This window comes from Solea senegalensis, linkage group LG14 (assembly GCF_019176455.1).
Source record: "Solea senegalensis isolate Sse05_10M linkage group LG14, IFAPA_SoseM_1, whole genome shotgun sequence".
NCBI classification, from domain to species: domain Eukaryota; kingdom Metazoa; phylum Chordata; class Actinopteri; order Pleuronectiformes; family Soleidae; genus Solea; species Solea senegalensis.
This window is the reverse complement of record NC_058034.1, coordinates 24827762-24836298: the sequence shown is the minus strand read 5'-3', so window position 1 is coordinate 24836298 and position 8537 is coordinate 24827762. Positions and strand designations below refer to the sequence as shown.

The window sequence follows — 8537 nt, the reverse complement described above, 5'->3', positions numbered from 1 at the left end:
ACCTTAGTGAGAGTTTGTCTGTTATTTTATTGACTCATCATTATTATTATTACTGCCACCTATTGTTTGGGTGTAGAAGTGCATTCATCTTTCGTCTCTGATGTCGTTTAATAAGCAACTACTGACATACACCAACAGGACAGAGGCAACCTTTATTTTCTTGTGTACAATTTAATGTAGAAATATAGTTTTGTAAAATTAAAAAAAAAAGACAAGGGCACTTCAGCTAGGGCCCCCCTGGACCCCACTCTAGATCCGCCAATGGGACACAAACACTGACTCGACATTTAAAATAATATGCTAAGCTAACACACTGGAATCCTCCAGTTTCACTGACTTTGTTGCAGTGTGGGGTTTTTCTGGGACAAAGTGGGGTGCGGGTGGGGGTCTCTGTGACGTCCGCCGTGAACATCCGTCTCTCCTCCTGGTCCTGGACCACAGCGCGACCAACCCACCTGCGTGCTTTTAAAGCAAAATGGCGGCACTGAAGCAGCAGACGGACGCACACGAGATGAGACGCGAGGCGGAGTGACGACAAAGTTGTGTGGACACGAGTGGACGTGACTCCGAGGTGAGTGTGTTGTCGGTCCGCGGTGCCGTTTGATGTGCGCAGTGATAGAGTGTAGCCAGGCGCGGTGCCGTCAGTCGGCTCCGCTTTGAAAACACTGCAGTGACCGTGAACGCAGCACAGCACCTGCTTTAAACTGTAGTCCGAGACGTTTCTGACACATTTCATCCGACTGTCGCTCCATTTGTCCAATATGAAGTAACAGTGAACAGCTGGAGCTCTGCGGTGTCCTGATAAATGTTAGATATTTGGACAGGGAGACAGAAAGACACAAAGACAACTGCAATTCAGTTTGAACTGATATGGTTAGTGATTGTTTAATGTAGAGCGACTTGTCTGCACATTCTCTTTCTTGTCCTCACACAGTTACAGTGTTGTTAGTGTAGTTGTGTTAACATGATTTGAGTCACATCATACAGCGCACATCAGCATACATGTTTAGCATAATCAAAACTTTCATTTTGTAAGTGTTAGTGTTGTGGTTGGTACTGTTTCTGTGTTGTTGTTGTTGTTGTTGTTGTTGTTGTTGCTGCTCCTCTTGTGTAGTACGTCTAAGCAAACATGGCTGACAGTGGGAAGACAACGGAAACAGATGAGCCACTTCACAAAAGACTCAATGAGTTAAACTTCTGTTCAACACAAGTCTATAATATCTTATGAATGCATTGACTGCCTTTTGTGTCTGGAAACTGAGGTTTGTAAACCACTCACTCTCCCACACCAAAGGCTGTCGAATGACATTGTAACCAGGTGTAGATTTTATGAGGCGAACCTTTTGTTAAATGGTCAAATGTGGCAGTGCCTCATATAACAACACTTCAGCTATTACTTTAATTGTTACGATGTCTTAATTATTACTCTTATTTGAAACAGCTGAAACAATTAGTATCAAAATAGTTGATAGTCGATTCATTTAGTAATCAATTAATAATCAATTAATCGATTACTAAATGAATCAACTATTTTGATAACTGATTAATCAGTTTGAAGCTTTTTTCATGATTAAAACAAGATTTCCGATTGTTTAAGCTTCTTAAATGTGAGTATTTTTTAACAAAGAAATCATTAAAAGTGAATCATTTTGGTTTATGGACAAAACAAAACATTTGAGAACATCATCATTTCCAGGTTTGATGAACACGATCAACAATCAAGGTTTTCTGATGTTTTATGGACCAAACGATCGATTAATCTAAAACATAATCGACAGTTTAATCTATTATGAAAATAATCGCTAGTTGCTGCTCTACTCTTATTTAAATGTAGTAATATTATAATTCCTTGCTCTTCCTGACTGAAACTGCAGAAATTCTTTACTCAGACATTGTGTCCTTGATGCACGCAGAAATGTACGTATCATTGATTTTTGACAGAAAAAATCCAATTGAAATATATACAAAAATAATCCAGCATTATTTTATAGCTGAAAACAAATGTATGTTCAACTGTGTCTTTGCCTCACGACCATTATTCTTAATAAGCTGTATCATCTCGTTCTTTACAAACTAACAATTGTTTTTTTTATCACATTATTAAATCAATGTGAATGTCAATAATTTTCTGGAGTAATCACTTAGTTGTTTGGTCTATAAAATGTCCAAAAATGCAGCCTCCCCAATCCATTACATGTGGCCCACCACATCATTGATGTTATTATAAAAAACATGGCCCACAGTGTCCGTGTGGTGATAGAATATAATACTAAATATTACACTATTAAATGTTACATTTAATAAGTTAAGTGTTTTACATTTGTAATGTCAAACATCTTATTATTTTCCACATTTAAAATGTTTTTGATATGAATGGATTTATTTTGCTTCATAATTCCGTATCAAAACACTTTTACGTTGAAATTCTCTGATATGTCATTATGAATGTCTTTACTTTATTATCATGATGGAAACTCATGTTTTGACCAGACAAGTTCCAGCCCTGCTCTAAATGATGATGTTTTAAAATAGTTGGCAATTCATTTAGTTGTTCATTAACAATGGATTAATTGTTGCAGTCCTATAAATTATACTAAACTGAGTCAACTGGCCACCGGCAGGATGAATATAATCTCAACCACTGAAACAAAACGAGGCTGTTCACATGTTAATTAGAGTAGATAACGGTAGATAACAAGCAAATGTGGAGACGCTGCTGTGTTTCTGCAGCAGAGCAGCAATTATTATTATTATTTTTATTATTACTGAGATATTCTAGAATGAAAGTGTGGACCTTCATAATTGAGTCCGTCGGTCCTTGCAGGGCTTTAAGCATGATCTCACACAGCTACAGGGAGGAGTTAGTGACAGATTATCCGCCTCACACCTTCTACTGCATCACTATACCAGTCAACCGCTCGGCTAAATAAATTGCATGTCTGAGCCATGTTATCCACAAATTGATTATATGTCACTTGACAAGGTCAACAATTTTAACCGAGAAGCCCGGAATCCCCGAACACTCAGCATAGCAAACAGTTGTGTGCTGTGTTTTGGCCTGGCCGGCTGCTTACGCAGCTATAACTGGAGACACCTGGGACTCCTTAAACAGGAGGACCGGCCTGAATTAGAAACTCAGCCGCGGAGCATCTGCAGAGTGGAGATATTTTAGTAATCAGGTGGATCTACCCAAGAACACCGAGGTCTGCAGTTATGCGGCAGAGGTGAGGAAATCAGGGCGGCATGTTTTCATACAATCGCATCACACGTCGTTCCTCCTGGTGATGCCAAGCTTTTCACGTTTTAACATTTAAAAGCAAATTACGGTTCCCATTAGAGCAACCCAGCCACAGATTCTTTTCATTATTGTGTTAAACTGTCAGAATATTTCCCAGAGGCCAGGAAGAAGATGATTGTGTAAGAATAAACAAAAGGTAACTGTTACCTGAGATGGATCCCAAAGCAATTTAAATTGTATAACACATTCTATGCACTGAGGCTAATCCAACATGCTTTATTTTAAGAGCAGAGAAAAGGGAAACAAGGACATGACAAAAGCACATTGCAACTAACACAATTTAGTCTAAACACTTTCAAGAATTTAATCAATCTAAAAAAACCTGATGTGTCTGCTAGGGCTGGGTGTCAATCAAAACATTTCGATACCGGTACCAATACCGATACCTTGACTTCGATACCGGTTCCTGAACAATACTTTTTTGGATGCCAGTTTTATAAGTTATCAGTTCTAAAAAAGAAAATTACAGTGTATAATATTCTACAAATCCTGAGTTTTTATTTTTCAGCTTTGGCATTTTTACACTCAATGCAGTTTTCTTTACATAAAAAAAATAAACAAATTATTTTCAGTGCAAAAAGAACAATTGCTAACAAGTGACAGGTCATTTTCACTAAGGATCTCACAGAAACTTACAGAGATTTTTTTAGCAGTTCTTAACAAAAATCAACATGTCTTATCTTCCAAGTTGACATTAGAACACAAAACATAACAATCATTATAACTCAAAACCATCATCTGGGCTGAGATAACCTACAGCTGGTCAACAACAGCAACAGTTTACTCAAGGACTGCAAACCTTTAACAATAAAGTTGTGACTGTTTCTTTACTCATTTTCTTTTTTTCTGCCAGTGTGAACAGATTCACACTGATCCTCACATCAGGGTCAGAGCTAAACATAGCTTTTCATTTAGTTAGGTATATAGCCATAACACAAAGATACACACTGATATCTTAAGTTAGCGTGACATGGATCCCAGTTAAAGCACATTGCCTCGCTAATTGAGTCGATGAGTATTGTTTCATCTCAACTACTTTGCACTCAGACGGTGCAAACCTCTGCAGACACTGCACAGTTTCCCAATATGCTTCTCAATATGCTCTCCTTAGGTTAACAGTTGTTTTACAGCTATAGTGCAGAACTTCTATCGCCCCCTGTGGATTTCTGAGTAATTACCAAAACAGTCTGCAGTCTCTAAGACCCTGCGGTGTATAACCTAGTTTCTCTACCCTCACTCTCACACATAAATACACACACACACACGCAGAATGAGAGGGACAGAAGAGAAAGGCGTGATGTTGTCTCATGTGTGTGTTCTATGGTACTTTTTCTGTTTTGTAATTCGAGTGTTACTTGTCCAGACTGCATCCAGGAAACATAATTGGAGCTGCATGTCAAAGGAAACAGCAGCAGCGGATGTGATTGGCACATGACGGCATGTAGTCAGGCAGCTGTGTAGGGATCACTGGATTAGTCTTGGTGGAGTTTACATTATCATTATTACACAATCGTGTTGTGATTGTGATTGAAATACAAACTTTTCAGTGCTGCTGCACAAATCCGTCTCACTTTACTTGCGCCAAGTGATTTTTCTGCCTCGCCTGCTCAGGTCAAAAGGGCTGGGGTACCCCTGAGCAAGGTACCCAACCCCCATTGCTCCCCGGGCGCTACTCAGTGTAGCAGCCCACTGCTCCTAATCCTAGGATGGGTCAAATGCAGAGAAATCATTTCCCTAAGGGGATTAATAAAGTTTAAGATTTAGATTTAGGAACACAAAGGGAGCAATGTGGAAATGATAGACTTAGGCCCCGTCCACACAATGTGAATCTTTTCCCTTGTTGTTTTATTTGTGGCTTTATTCAAAAAGTATACATAACAATGTATTCAATCACAGTAGCTGAGACAGAATGAAGAACGCCAGGGTAACTAAGTGAACAGACCAGACAATCTCCAAACACAAGAGGAGGAAGACGAGGTCAGCAAAGATAAACAACATTTTCCCACAAATGTGTCTACATGAAAACACAGGGGTGACACTTCTTGAGATTTTGCTCTGTTTCCGTGTGGAATAATTGCTGATGCCATTAAATAAACCCCACTAAAATCTAATACTTTCTTCTTTGGACCATAACTTACAACCTAAACCAAAATCCATCCTTAACATATGGAGTTCCGCTGTTGACACACACACATCTAACCTCATTGATTATCTTGTTATTTGCTTAGTAGATTTGGGACTATAGAACGATGGATTTGGTGACAGTAATGATCTTGCATTGTTTACCAGATCCAGAAAATGTCCAGAGCAACATTTGCAGACATTTTTCTTTCTGACTTTCAGCTCCTTTTGTATAATTGAGTGATTTTATCCAAAATTCAGTGCACAGCTGAAAGCAGCTCCACACAGAATAACATAACATTTTTTGTTTCGCAAACACTTGCAATGCTCATGCATAGCATATAATGTATAGCTTTAAAAGTAATAAGAAAACTAAAGGTAATTTCTGTGTTTTTATCATCACAAAAAAACATGTAACAAATGTTTTTGCTGTTAACATCATTATTATTGTTGTTTTTTTTTTTTTGAAGATACAGTCATTGTCAATCATTCCAACACTTAATTTGATCGTGCTCATCCGACATGTCCTTGAGTCTGTGTTTGGATGTTTTGTGCAGACAATAATGTCAGTGGATCTCAGTTATGAATCCTAAGCACAAGGTTGAGACAGAGTTGTTCTTCAGGTGATCAGTGGTGTTCTGCTCGTCTGCTTTATTAACGGCATTCAATTACAACATCAACTGTTTGTTTTTGTTACAGCTGAGTTTTCCTTTAAGATCAGTGATGTGGAGTCAGAGCTTCAACACAGACGGGTGAGTTTGAGGTGGAACATTTGTCTGTCCAAATTCTGTAAACGTATAATAATAATGATTATAATGCCTTTAATATAAGGGTGCCCTTCAAAGCACTCAAGGTCACCTTAGAGTACATGGTTAAAGATCAGCAAAAGACAATACAAATAAATAAAATACTGGAAATAAAAATACAACATTGACAAATAAAATCTTAAGAATCAGGGAGATAACAGAGAATATGTCCAGTTAAAAAACACAAACCAGAAACCAAATTACAACATGAATTACCAATTACTAAACACATAATCCCTGCTGACCTTTTTTTCCAGGCTTTACACACAAAGCACACACGCTTATCAGGTTTTAACTTGAACAACCTTTCCATTCTGTCATCATCCATGCACCAAAACATTTCCAAATTTTGAACAGACAGTGTCATTTGGTATCATCATAATAAGGCCATGTAGAACCTGATACTGTCATTCTCAATAATGACAGTATAATAATAATAATAATGATGATGATAATAATAATGATCTCCTCATAAATCCATGCAACATGCATGAAACCCTGATGATGTAAGCACTTCCCAATATTGGAACAATCATCAGGACAGTGATGATCACATTATTGGGAAATTAGATTATCAGGTTCTACACTGTCACCAACACTTACAGTCTGAAGGTCTCTAACTTGTTAGGATGATGACGTCAGACAGTAAATAAAAACAATGGATGTAGTCCTCCCTCTGTAGTTTCCCTCTTGTTGTCAAGCAGAATATAACAATATCTTGAAGAGCCACAAGGGGGCGACACTGCTGGTTGCAAAAAGAGCTTCTCCTTCTCATTTGATTTTTATAATGTCTTAAAAACGTCACCGTGAGGTGTGCGTGTTGGGAAACAGTGGGTGGAGACTATATTTTACATCCATAAATCATTTGTAAACCATCATAAAAACAAAACTTTGGGTCATAAATGTTTGGGACTTAAAAATAAAGTATCTTCCCAGCAACATTAATCAAGTTTCTGAGAACAAAAGACCAATGCACACATATTCAAATATCAATTATTGTGACTGTGTGTTTAGATCTTGTGTTTCCCGAGGATTGACTTTCTTGTCCCCGCCCACCCTGCGTTTAACAGGATGTCCTGGAATGATGCAGGCTACATGTTGACGAGCTTATCTGCATTTTTGCTCACAATTTCCCCCACTTATGATTGTGACAAAAATCTTCAGTCAGTGCTTTTTATTGAGGTGCATGATTCATTTACTCACCGTATCATCCCTACCAAAAACAAAAAAACTATTCTGGATTAATAACATTTTTCAGTCAGCAGTTGTAGCTTTACTTTGACATTGAAAATGTGCAAACACACTTTTCTGGTGTTTTATATCCATAATTCCAGTAGACATACAGAGGACAACAATTAAATTATATTGTCGTTTCACCGTCGCTCAAAGAATGACTGAATGATGAGTCCTTGGTCTTTTAGGATGGAGTTGTAGGATGTAGAGAAACTACATTATCAGCTTCTGATTCTGAAAATGGTGACATGCAGCGTCGCGGTGTTTTATGTACAGATGAAACTGAGCTCAAACTGAGCACTGGATGTTTTTTAATTGAAAATGAAGCAGACGCGTGTAAAGAATCTGCGAGTATTAGCATGATTACAATCATAATGGTGGAGAATCAACCTACAATATGAGCGTCTCTGGTAAGGTGTTACCGCTCGGAGGCACAGTTGTACGTCTTCTTACTGACTTTAACACCTGAAACTGTAGCTCAGATGTGTGAAACGCTCTGACACTCTAGCTGGGTGTGATTACCAGTCAAATTAAATCTGAGATGTCAGTTACATGTGTCAGTGCCTCTGCTCCTACACTTGGCAGGTTGCAGGGAGTGACAGGATGGCTGATGATTATTTTTCACTGTGAAACAGAATCACTGATACGCAACTAGTGTTTGTAGTCTTTGTTTGAGTTTCCGTTCACAGCGAGGAGCTTTTTTTAATGTTGAAACTGGAAATAAATGAGAAGCTCAAGTGATGTCCAGAGTTGTCTTTCCCAAAGACTTTTCCCCATGTTTTTTATTATACCAATTTGTTTACATTGCAGAATAATACGTGGTGTTACAGAAATGGCTGTAAATTAGTAGCTAGATCAGGGGTGTCAAACATACGGCCCGGGGGCCAGAACCGGCCCGCCAGAGGGTCCAATCCGGCCCAAAGGATGAATTTGTCAAAATTTCACACTATGATTACAATCTAAACGTAAGGTCAAATGCAATATTTTTCAATTCCAGATACCTGTGACAAAATTTTATGCAAATAGTAAATAGTAAATTTAGGCATGATATTGTTGAAATTTCATTTATATTTCTCAAG

General features: G+C 38.1%; 1 protein-coding gene across 1 annotated transcript in view; it reads left to right on the top strand.

Annotated features, from left to right (window-relative positions):
* Positions 1-347: 347 nt before the first annotated feature.
* znf644b (zinc finger protein 644b) overlaps positions 348-8537 on the top strand; it is a 46576-nt gene continuing 38386 nt past the window's right edge. Inside the window, exons 1-2 of the mRNA XM_044043632.1 lie at positions 348-571; positions 6119-6171. The gene's annotated coding sequence lies outside the window, so the exon portion shown is untranslated. The remainder of the gene's footprint in view (positions 572-6118; positions 6172-8537) is intronic.